The sequence below is a fragment of the Mauremys reevesii genome, linkage group 12 (genome assembly GCF_016161935.1).
Source record: "Mauremys reevesii isolate NIE-2019 linkage group 12, ASM1616193v1, whole genome shotgun sequence".
NCBI classification, from domain to species: domain Eukaryota; kingdom Metazoa; phylum Chordata; order Testudines; family Geoemydidae; genus Mauremys; species Mauremys reevesii.
The window spans coordinates 41,405,472-41,417,896 of NC_052634.1; the positions used below are offsets into that span (position 1 = coordinate 41,405,472).

Genomic DNA, 12,425 nt, shown 5'->3' on the forward strand with positions numbered 1-12,425 from the left:
CATCGCCTCATGGCAGCATCTGCTACCTGCTCTGCATGTATTCGGAGTGAGTCAGTTTCCCTGTCCCAAGGTGTGTCCTGCCCTGTGTCTCTTCTCCTCCCCAGTTCCCTCCAAACCACCCCATTTCCCCTGCACCCCAGGCTGGGTCTCTGCCAACCCCCCTTCTCCCCTCCTGCCCCCAATATCTCCCTGCCCCTACAGGTCTATAGGGCTGGATCCCTCCCTCCCCACTTCTCCCCTCATTTCCTGCCTCGGGGGGTCTATGGAGATGGGTGTCTCCTCTGCCATCCCCTCTCCTGCCCCCCCATATCCCGCTGCCTCTAGGGGTCTATGGGGCTGGGTCTCTCCCCCCTCCATCCCCTCCATCCCCTCCCCTACCCCCAATATCCCTCTGGGGCTCTGTGGGGCTGGGGCTGGGGCTCTCTCCCTGCCCCTGTGCTCCCCCCTGCACACGATGTCCTGGGAGTGACTCAGATTCCCTGGACCAACATTTCACACACCCCACTCCCACCCGACATGTCTCCCTCCACCCCACCCCATTTCTCCTGCACCCCAGGCTGGGTCTCTGCCAATCCCCCTTCTCCCCTCCTGCCCCCAAGATCCCCTGCCCCTACGGGTCTATGGGGCTGGGTCTCTCCCTCCCCCCTTCTCCCCCCATCCCCTCATCCCTTCCCCCAATAGCTCCCTGCCCCAGTCTGTCTATGGGGCTGGGTCTCTCCCTGAAGCCCCGCCCCCAGCGCGGGGCTCACAGACAATCCCCGCCCAGCGGCTGTGACGTGCGCTGGGGTTGTGACGTGCGGTGACGGGCTCACTCCCCGCAGGCGACTCATTCACTGGAGACCAAAACGACAGAAGGTGTCACGTATCCATGGGCGGGGTTATGCAGATGAGCAGTGTCTGGCGGCAGGACGGGGAGCAGCGAGAGGAACCGAAGGAGCCCGGCGGAGAGAATTCTCTGCGTGTGGACAGAATCCGGTGTGGGGAGTTCGTGCTGTGGGTGCCTGCACCGGAGTCACTTCGGGGCAGTGATTGCCACTGAGCTACGGAGTGACCAAAGGCGTGTGAATGGGGTGTGGTGCCTGGCGGGGAGCAGCTCATGGTGAAAACGAAAGCAGTGGGAGCAGCAGATCCTGTCCTAGCAGGGGGCTGGATGGGGTTTCTTTGCAACCATGAGTGGGATTGTTGTGGGTGCAAGTAGATCCCACCCCCTGTCTGTTAGGGCGGGGCTTCTACTGTCTGCCTTGGGGAGGGGGGACTTCCATGATGTCACTGCCTAGGGGGGAGGGGTTGGAATCATGACTCTGAAGTGGAAGAGCAACCGCCCGCTCCCACTCACTCTCCACTAGGGGGCTGGGCTGGGATCTCTAGGGAGGGGAGCACAAGAAAAAACATTTTCCCCTATGGAACCCAGGAGTCCTGGCCCCCAGTCCCCCTGCTCTAGACCCCCCTCCAACCCCAGAGCCAGGGATAGAACCCAGGGGTCCTGGTGCCCAGCCCCCTCCCTGCTCTGACCACTCGACCCCACTCCCCTCCCAGGGGGGTGCAGGGGTCACTGGGTCTGTGTCTCAGCTCTGCTAAGGGCCTTGACTGATTTTCCCAAAGTGCTTCCTTCTGAATCCAGCTCATCTGGTCCCCCTGCCCGGTCACTGCCCACCCCCATTTGGGGGCACCAGCACTGTGCCGGGTCGTGATGGGAAATTGTCCAAGCTGGCCCAGGGGAGAGGTGTGTGTCCCTGCTGCCCCCTGCTGGCGGGGCTGAGCCCTGCTCTCTCGTGTGTGTGTGTATGTGTGTGTGTGTGTGGTGGCTTTGCAGGATTTTGTATCCTGCAGCAAGTGACACACACACACACACATTGATGCACAAAGGGACTCACACAATCCCAAGAACACTCACTCACAACACACCCAGAGGGGCATGCTAGCCCAACCCCCAAAGAGAGAAACAATCACACCCCCAGCCACACTTACAATTACACACACACCAGAATATTCACAATTGTGCTCAGAGACACAACCGCACACAGTTCACTCCCACTGCTCCCAACACAAGGACCTCCTGCCCCACACAGCCTGTGCCGAGGCCTGTGGAACTCACTGCCACTGGACAGCTACCAATGAGAATGGACCTTCCCAGGAGACCAATAGATGTAGCCGTGGCGACAGAGGGGGCTGGGCTCCCAGAGTCTGACCTGGGCTGAGACTGATTCTGACCTAGTGGGGTCGATCCAGCTGGGGGCAGCGTGACCCACACACAAACCCACCAGAAGCACCTTCCTTAGCGGGTCTCCCAGGCCATCCCCCACCCTGCCCCGGGTTGGGTAACAAAGGGGCAGCACAGGACTCTGGGCCGTGTCACAACCCGGCCCCAGCCCCTCGCTCCCACACGCTGGTGAGTTGGGTAACTGCCGAGGGATTGCACAAGAGAGTCAGAGCCAGGGAGAGAACCCAGGAGTCCTGGCTCTCCCCCCGACACACACTCTAACCACTGGACCCCACTCCTCCCAGGGCTGGAGATAGAACCAGGAATTCTGACCACCAACCCCTGCCCCGCCCCGCTCTGACCACTAGTCCCCACACTCCCCTTTTAGATTTTAGTCCCGCTCCCCCTTCTGTCCACCTACCACACCTGCCCATCCCTTTGCTGCAGGTTTCTGGGGTGTCACCCCTGCTCTGCACTCCCCCAGTGCAGCCCAAGGCCTTTCCTCCCCCCAACCACACAGCCTCTCCCCGCTCGTGCTGGATCGTCTGCTTGGCCCCCTGTCCCCTGTCGGGGTGTGCTGTGCGGCATGGCTGGGGATTTTGCCCAGCACCAGGCAACATAGAACAGACTCGTCAGCACCATCCCAAGCAAGTTGCACTTGCCTCAGAAAGACAGTGTCCCCTAGTTACACCCTTCTCCTCTGGGTGTTTCAATCCTGCTCAGTGAGCGGCAAGTGCCAATTACATGGAAGGTCTGGGGGGGGTTCTGTTCCTAAATCACTTCGGTACATGTAAGATTCCCACCCGCTGTGCTGCTTGGGACAAGGGTAGATGAGAAGGGCCAGTCCTCCAGCACTGGAGGGAAAGGTCCCATCTGCACAGACTGAGAGCCAAGGAAATCACTGCTCCTCACTCCCAACCAGAGCCTGCTCCTCTTCACCCTCTTCTGTCCCAACCCACAGCCCCCTCCTATTCCCGGTGCCCTTCAACCCAACCCACGGCTCCCTCCTTCCCTCCAGCAGCAGGTGCTTCACACCCCCTCAGGAAGATTTTCTTGCAAGGTTTCGTGTAGGAGTCTGCATGTGGATTTTACAGTATGTTGGAAATAGGTTGGGTTGCTTGCCGAAATGATCACTTGTGGCTGGTGTTAGGTGCCGAGTCTCCTTGTTATTGGGGGCAGGAGAAATAAGGGTTGTTATCCTTGTTGTGTGACCCAAGGGCAGCAGAACTGTGCTTGGCAGACCCCGATGGAGGGACTCACCCTCAATTCAATAGCACTTGCTAGGCAGGGGACAGGGGTTCCAGAGCCAAGTGGGATGGGGCCTGGGTCCCAATACTAAAATGTAGGTGTTAGACCAACATTAGGACAGGGGGGCTGGGGAGGGATGAGTGAGTCCCTAGACAACATAGTGAGTACAGGGCCTTCTTATTTCCCACTTTTCCACCCAGGATGGCAGGTGAACTCTACAGAGGCTCCTCTGGGCTTGCACTGACTAAGGACAACAGCTGTGAGTGGGGTGCAGAGCGGGGATGGCTCATGTTAAAGGACTTTTAGTTGCTGGACTTATGAACCATAGGGAGAAGGACACTGCCCAGCTTATTTGGGGGTGAGTCTTTCCCTCGTGGTTTATGTTTATGTGTTGGGACTGCTGACATGACTTCTGCTAACCCTGGGCTTACATTGCAGTGTAGACATACCCTGAGAGGGCATCTATACTGTGACAAAATCCCGCTGGCCTGGATGATCTGATTTGGGCTCCTGGGGCTCAGGTTGTGGAGCTAAAAACTGCAGCGTAGACATCTGGGCTCAGACTGGAGCCCAGGCTCGGAGACCCTCACCCCTCGTGGGGTCTTGGAGGCTGGGCTGAAGCCCAAGTGTCTACGCTGAATCAACTGACCCAGGGTTTGAGAATAGTGACTTGGGAGTGTTAATGGCAGTGTAGACATAATGCTAGGCTATGTCCACACTGCAATGAAACACCCAGCATTGTCCCGTGCCAGTGCAGGCTCCCAGGCTAGGGCCGTGGGGTGGTAAATTTGCAGCGTAGACATCTCAGCTCAGGCTCAATACTGGGCTCTGGGAGCCCTCAAGGTTGGGAGGGAGTTTAGCAAGCAAACAAGGTAAAATGGCAGTGGAGTATTACCCTGGTCTCAACGGCATTTCTCCATTGGTCTGTCTGCTTTGGGGCAGGGACAATAACACGTCCTGCTGCATTCGTTATTTCAAAGGGCAGTTTAGGATTTTCATTCTCACACACGGTGCACAAAGCAGGACTCAACCCTCGGTGCAAACTGAATGAGCTGCTCACAGATTCTGGCAGCCACAATGAGCCATTCAGCATGAAAGCCCAGACCTGCCCCTGTCCCAGAGGGAGGGGGGTCATCTGTGACAGGCTGGAACACTGACCTATCAGCTCTTAACTCCCAAACTTTCAGTAAGTCTGTTATCAGTGCCTGTGAGTATAATTTAAACAACTATACTAGGCTGGACCAAAGAGCTCTGTGTTTTGTCCTCCCTCAGTAGCCAACACCAGGTTGCCCAAGAGTTAGTCAATGAGGCACCACTGGGAATTGAACCCAGGATCTCCTGTTTACAAGACAGGTGCTTTAGCCAACTAAGCCATGGTGCCTACCTATGGCAACAACACACTGTCTGCCCACACCTGACTCCTGCCATCCCCACCAGGGCCTGACAAGCTTTGCTTGTGTTTGGATTCTGCAAAGCAGAGGAGCAGGTGAGGTTTTCCTTGCAAGCTCTGTGTGTGTGTGTGTGAGTGAATCTTTGGCCAGGTCTGCACTACAAGGTTACTTCAGCATCATTATATTGCTCAGATGTGTGAAAAACACACAACGCTCCCTCAGTCAGCAGCTTTTGGCTGGTGCACACACTGCAATACCACATCTGGCGAGAAAATTGCCCTGTTTTGGTGACAAAATAAAACCACCTCGACAAGAGGCCTAGTGCTTTTTGCAGCAAACTTAAAGTGACAAATTGTCAGTGTCGACGCTGCTGTTCATTATATCACCATAACTGGCCTTCCCCAGTATCCCACAATGCCTGCTGTGAACTCGCCTGCCCTGCATTCCTGCTACAGAGCCATGGGCCCCTCCCCTTTCATAGCTCCAGAAAGTTCTGACAGCTGAGCCACTGTCTATACCGGGATTAGCTTGATAGAACTGCATTGCCAGCCTAAGGATTGTAATTACACCAACCTAATTTTGTAGTGTAGACCTGTCCAAAGAATGACACACACACCTTGGGAGCAAAACTTCATCTGCTCCTCTGCTTTACAGAATACAAACACGAACAACACTTCTCAGGGCCCAGTGGGGATTGGCAGAGAGTCAGGTGTGGGCCATCTTTATCCCAGGAGAGATGGACTCTAAGGGTACGTCTCCATTGCAGTGTAAGCCCAGGTGTGGCAGGCTGTGCTCAGAGCAGCACCTGGAAGCCCCATATTCACCACTCTCATATAATGATGCCATGGTTTGTTCAAAGTCTGCCTTGTGACGTATCATTTCAAAAGTCTTGATCTGTTGAATATTAATATCGTGTTGGATTGTGTGTGCTCACATTGGTTGGGAAGTTATGAAGTTTTGCTCTGTGTGCGTTACTGAGATATGTTATGAGGTTGGGAAATGCCCCCCACCAGCCTTTCAGGTGTGACAAGGGAGGAGCCAGACTCGCTGCTGGCCCATTGAAGGTATCCACACTCCCAAGGACTATCCCAGGAACCGTGTACAATGCAGGCTTCTCCGAGATAGCACAGAGACAATGGACACTGCTTGAGTCACATGGTAACAAAGGAGCTTCCTAGCAAGTTGGAAGAAACTATGAAAGAGGGGAAGAGACATCATGACCTGGCCTCTCTCCCCCACAACTCAGCAGCTGGAAACACACCTGGAGGACAAAGACTGAACTGAACTGACTCAGAAATCAGAAGAGAATAATAACAATAATACTTGTAACCAAAGTCCCCAAACAGACTAGTATTGGTTTTTCAGCAGAAAATTTTCAGTTTGGGGAATTTTGTTTTCTCAGTCAGACTGTGCCAAGGGAAGCAGGGAGAAAATGTTGGAGTTGCCTCCTTCAGAACAGCTTGGCCTAGACACTAGCTCTGGTTCATTGCTCTGGCCTTGCTCGGGTTGAGGGTATTTTAATAATTTGGGCAGGTCCCAGGGTGTTTGGGGGAGAAGATGAGGATGTTCCCTTTTGAGATAAAAACTAGGAAATACAGGACTAGAGAATTTCTTTTTTTAAGAAATCTGGGATTTAGACATTTTATTTAAAGCAAGGGAGTTCTGAGTTTCTGAGAAGGTTTTTGTTTGCAAGAAGAAACATTGTTTGATCTGTCATTGTACCAAAGGGGGAGATGGTTGTCTACAAAGGAGGGGTGAAAACTAAACGCACCCAATGAGGATGGGATTCGAACCCATGCGTGTAGAGAACAATGGATTAGCAGTCCATCACCATAACCACTCGGCCACCTCATCTGAGTTGTTAGAAAAGGGACAGGAGGAGAAATCTAAGGCCAGCAGAGCTAGGGACAATAAGGAGTTTTTAAATACTAAGCGGAAGCAGGGGCTGAATGAGATCCTCCCTCACATCTAGTGAGGAGCTGGGGGAAAGACTTCAGGAACAGACCGTGTTTGCACAGACACACCTACTCTGCCTAGCTATGCAGCATGATGGGGCCACTTTCCCAAAATGACCAGATTTGGCTGGTGGTGGGTTACAAATCACTTTAGGATTGAGTGGAATGAAATGTTATTATCCTTCCTGCATGAGTGAAGGGCAGCAAAACATACCTAGTCCGTCCTGATGGAGGGGTGGGTGGGTGAGGAATAGCTTTTATTGGACTTTGTAGACCCAACTGAGAACATCACCCTAAACCAGTGGTCCCCAAACATTTCACACTGTGCCCTCTTAGCCATGGCTGTGGCCCCTCGGAAGCCGCGGTCATGTACCGAGGCTGGGAGTGGGGCCGTTGCTTGCTGGGGAGAGGGGTGCAGACAGGGGTAAGGGGGTCAAGACCGAGCTGGGAGTCAAAGCCCCAGGCTGAGGGTGGGGTTGGGGAAGAGCTGGGGCAGTGTGGGGCTGAGTGCTGCTCCCTCCATGGGGGCTGGCTCAGGCCCTGAGGTGCCCCCATGAATGTTCCTCTGTGTCCCCCTAGGAGTCACACCCCACATTTTGGGAACCACTGAACCCTACTCGTTAATCAGGGGCTAGTGATGCCAAAGCCCAGGGAAAGGGAGAACACGTGCGGGTCCCCAGCACTGGAGCCATGTGAAGGGGCTGCAGGAGAGGAGCAATGGCTGGTGGCACAGGGAGTTAAGGGCAAAGGGGGCACAGGAGGGGGCAGGACTTAGGGGTGAAGGAGGCGCAAGGGTTGGGAGTGCAGGAGCTAGCGGTAAAGGGGGAGTGGGGATCGTCCAGGGGCAATGGGGAAGTGCCAAAGTACAAGCTTTGCCCAGGGCACCATTTTCCCTAATGCTGGTCTGAGCAAACAATTGGAAATGACCCTTCAGTGAGACCAGAACCATCATGTAGAAAAGGTCCTTTGTTAAGTGGTGGTGGCTGAGGGCTTAGGGAGATGGGTTAGAAAACAACGGGCGTCTTTCTGTGGAGGTTTGATTCTTGCCTGCTAGGCAAGGCTGGTGTGTGGTGTCTCCATGGCTGTACTTTCAGTGTCTGATCACCCACAGGGAGCGAAGTCTAGACATATTCAGAGGCTCTGTGCCAGGGTTTCTCAAACTTCTTTTCACTGCAACCCCCTTCTGCCAAAAAAAACCTTACTACATGGCCCTGGAAAGAAGGACCAGGACCTGTGCAGAGTCAGGGGAGACAAAGCCTGAGCCCTGCCCCAGTTAGGGGAGGGCAAAACCAGAGCTTGAGGGATTCAGCCCTGGGTGGTGGGGCTCAGAATTTTGGCTTCAGCCCCAGGCCCAAACAAGTCTAATGCCAGCCCTGGTGACCCCATTAAAACAGGGTTATGACCCACTTTGGGGTCCTGACTCACAGTTTGAGAACCACTGGTCTATGCTGATGGGAGAGAGTTTTCCTGTGGGTGTAGTTAATCCACTTCCCAAGAGGTGGCAGCTATGTCAGTGGGAGAAGCTATATCGGTGGGTGTGCAAGCTGTGGTGTTTACCACATTTAAGACGTTTAATCAAACCCCATTTTTAAAACCACCTGTGGTCTGGGAATGGCAAAGGAGCTCGATGAAGCAGGGTTTGTCCTTCAAAGTCCTGGAGATCACAATTCTATAATCCTGTTGTCATGGGGGTATAGCTCAGTGGTAGAGTGCTTGCCAGCCAGTTAAGTGGTCCTTGGTTGAAACCACTGTGTTCTCTTATAACCTTCTTTCTTTTTTTAAAAAAAAGGAAAATATTTTCATTTCCATTCTCCATTCTGTTCAGGAGCTCCACTATACGGGGGTGCTTGATATGAATGTAAACACTCAACATTTCGCTGTCCAAATGCATAAAAACCTAGCAAAGCTGCCCATCAGCTGAAATCAGTTCCAATCCTCTAAGTGTCTAGTTTATGTTTTCATCAATTAAACAAAAGCATCATAGGAATGTACATTTGCAGATCCTCTTCTCCAGGAGCTGTGCTGTGCAGAAGAACAAGAGCCACATCCAGCTGCAGTTCACAAGTCTGATGACCAAAGAGCCACGAAATGTTCTGAGGGTTGGAGAAAAATGCCTTCTAGGGAGCTATTGAACGAGCTCAACCTGTTTCGCTTATCAAAAGAAGATTGAAAGGTGACTTCATTGAAGTGTTCAAGGGCCTTAATGGAGAGAAAATATTGGATATGAAAGGGCTCTTTAATCTAGCGGAGAAAGGCCTAACAAGACCCAATGGCTGGAAGGTGAAAAGAGACAAATTCATATTACAAATAAGACACATTTATTCTACGGCGAGGATGAATCACCACAGGAACAAGCTACCAAGGAAAGTGGTGGATTCACCATCTCCTGATGTCATTTAATGAAGACTAGATCCCTTTCTGGAATGTGTTTTCTCCAAAAGTAGCTCTTGTGTCATACAGGAGGCCTGTGATATGCAGGGGGTCAGATTAGATGCTCTAATGGTCTCTTCTGGCCATCAAGTCGACTAATTTCTGAAAAACTGAGTGTAGCATTGGGAGCAGCGTCTGATGTTTTCCTGTCTAGCAGGCTTGCTTCCTAGAACGAACGCTCCTTGAGTGGGGTGATCCACAGGGAGTAGCTCAAACCTCCGAAGTGCCTGGCCAGGGGCAGGACATTAGCCCAGCAAGGGAGGGGTGCGGCAGTGACATCACAAAGGCCTTTTGCAGGACCTCAGACTATTGGTCAAAGGTGGTGGGGAGGTGGTGACCTCACAGAGATATGCTGACATCAGCCAGGCAGGACAGGGGCGAGGGGCCAGGGAAACCTCAGTGACCCCTGTGGCTTTGCTTCAGCAAGTCTCCTTCTCCAGGTCTCTCTTTGAGGACTGAGAGAGTATTCGGGTTCACGGACGTGAGCGCCAGGAGGAACCTCTTTCGAGTTTTCTCCTTCCCTTTGCCTGATTTTACTAGAAAACAGCCGTCCCTGTTTAGAAGGTAAGAGCCTCCTCGAGGTTTGAAACCTGTTCAGTCTGATCCATCTGGTGACTGTTGAATTCTAGGCATGGAAAACACGAGCTTAAGGAGGCAGAGGCAGGAAATGGGCCCTTTGCCCACAGAAATGGTCTATAATGGACGGCTGCAGGCAGCAGGCCGAGAGATAATCTCATCAAAATTATTAGACTACTGGGTAATGTAATCAAAATCACTAAAGGAATGTCAGGGGTTTCTATTGGCACTTAACTTGCCTGCCCCTGGCTGTCTCTGGTTGTACAAGATGGACGTGTAATTGGGGTTCAGTTGTGTAAAAAAGAGTAATCGCAGTGCAAGGGATGTTAGGCAACAGAGAACTTTGTGTGTGATGATGGAAGGTTTTAAGGACCTAAACTGACACTCATGGTTTGTAAAACTCTTGTTTTGTAGGTTCAAGGTGAATTGGTTTGGTTCTGCTTTGTTGGGTTTTTTTTATAATGCCACTGAAAATCCATTTGAATCATTCAAAGTGGCAAAACTGCCAGACACCTTTTGCCAGACACAGTTAACTAGTGTTGTTTGGGTTTGGGATTTAGCATTTAACCCTTAAGGTACCTCACTACTCTATAAAGTTCAAGACCAAAGTTATGGCTGTAAGGGGCAGCCAGAACCAGAAGGATGGAGAAAGAAACATTGGTTGGACAGGCGGACGGATGGACAAACCGAATAATTAAGCCTCTGTTTTAAAAAAAAAGGCTTAAAAACATTAAAAGGAAAAAAGGGGCAAAATGTTTCCCCATTTACCAAAATACCTCAGCCTAGCTCTGCCCTTGGGGTTCGGGGAGGGGGGGGCGCCGATTGCAGGGTTTGCCTAGGGCGCCAGGTGCTGGCAGCTAGTCTAGGGCTGCCCCTGCCCAGAGGCCTTTATTCCTCCAGCCTGCGAGGACAGAGGGGGTGTCAGGAAGTTGCCCTTCAATCCCACACAAAACCCCTTCTTAGGAAAGGCAAAATCCTGAAGAGAAAAAATAACATCAAGAAGGACTCCAGAGACAGGGATTTTTGAGACCTTGGGGAATAGTTGAGTGCCTGACCAGGGACTTGAACCCTGGACCCTCAGATTAAAAGTCTGACACTTGGTCAACTGAGCTAGCCAGGCTCACAGTGAAAGTGAGAAAGTTCATGCAGAGGAGAAACTACGGAAGAAAAAGGGCACAGGAAACAATAGGGAAAACCTGCTGGTCTCTCTCTCTCTCTCTCTTTCTCTCTTCCCAGCCCTGGCCCTGGCCTGCTCCTCCCGCCAGCGCCCTGAGGCATTTTGCCAGCACCATGCCCCAGTCAGCTCCACCCTCCCCAGACGCTGGCAGGCCCAGCTCAGGAACCTGGCCGCTCTTACAGCCGCCTCTTCCGCCCTGACCAAGAGGGAGGAGGATTGAGTCTCCCTCCCTCAGGCCTGTGCTTCAGCATTCCTGGGAAAAGACCAACACCGCCAAAGTGACTTTGGGCCAGTAGGTCAACCAAGAGGGCGGCCTCCTGTGCCTGGCTGCAGCCCAGCTGCAGAACTCCGAGTAAACCCAGAAGACAGCCCCCTTGGTTGACCTACTGGCCCAAAGTCATGTTGGCCATGTTGGTCTTTCCCCAGGAATGCTGAAGGGCGGGCCTGGGTGGGGGGTGTGCGCAATGTCACACCCTCCTCCTGAACTTACTGCCAGAGGCTTGGACACTGTCCATGGTAGAGGCGGTACACCTAAAATCCCTGCTTGTCTCTGGTCAAACCCCCTTTCAGTACCTTTAAACTGTATGATGTCCTACATGGGTGGTCTAGCAAGGTATAGGGTTCCTGGTCCCCGGCTGCCTGAAAACATGTTGGGGTGTGGTATTGCTAACAGAGTGCAGACAGCAATATCTGTTAACGTGTAGGTGTCTTGGCATTTAGCCACCAATGTGCCTCGGTTTCCCCTCCCACACAGCAGCGTAGGTCTGTTATGCTTTTGTTGCTGTGCCAAGCTTCCAGCCTATTTACAGGTATGAGTTGAAAAGAAACAATTCTTGTGGGACTGTCTTGTTACCATCCCTAGCATGTACAAAAGTTTTTTTTTCCCGACAAATCAGGTATTTCCCACATCTTTAAAGGGTTTACCACTAGTATTAACTCCTTGGTCTTGATGACGTAGCAAAAGACCCCCAGATTAACAGCAAATCTACGGCAGACAGGTTTTGTTCACACAATTTAACTTGTTTAGTGTCTATTACATTTCCCAATTCCTTTGTGTACCCTTGTAAGTGCTCTGATGCAGATTGTTCTGCCTCTTTGGAGAAGGTTTTAAATTCAGGCATGTGTTTGAGGTGTTGGCAAGGAAGGGTGCACTGCAACCATGCCTGCCCTTGGCCCAAATCACATATTCCTTCAAAGCTTGTCATGGCTTTTCCCCTCACCCACATATCTAACAAATCTCTCATTTCATTTACATAAACCACATTACTGAATCCAGATCCCCTCTTAAGACTCCTGAATTTAACCCTGTAGGTTTCAGGTGTCATCTGAAACTGTTTTAAAACTAGTTCCTTACATTTACCATAGTTTGTAGCATCATCAATAGGCATCTCATTCAATATGTCCATAGCTCTTCCAGTCAATTTGGCTACCAATGTGACCATTTTTTG

General features: G+C 52.0%; 2 non-coding genes and 1 pseudogene across 2 annotated transcripts; 1 reads left to right on the plus strand and 2 right to left on the minus strand.

Annotated features, from left to right (window-relative positions):
• Window positions 1-12,425, plus strand: part of LOC120375815 — a 451,158-nt pseudogene that overhangs the window by 166,115 nt on the left and 272,618 nt on the right.
• On the minus strand, window positions 4,756-4,829 carry TRNAT-UGU. The gene has a single exon. It is a non-coding gene; the product is annotated as a tRNA-Thr (tRNA).
• Window positions 6,612-6,693, minus strand: TRNAS-GCU. Its single transcript has one exon. It is a non-coding gene; the product is annotated as a tRNA-Ser (tRNA).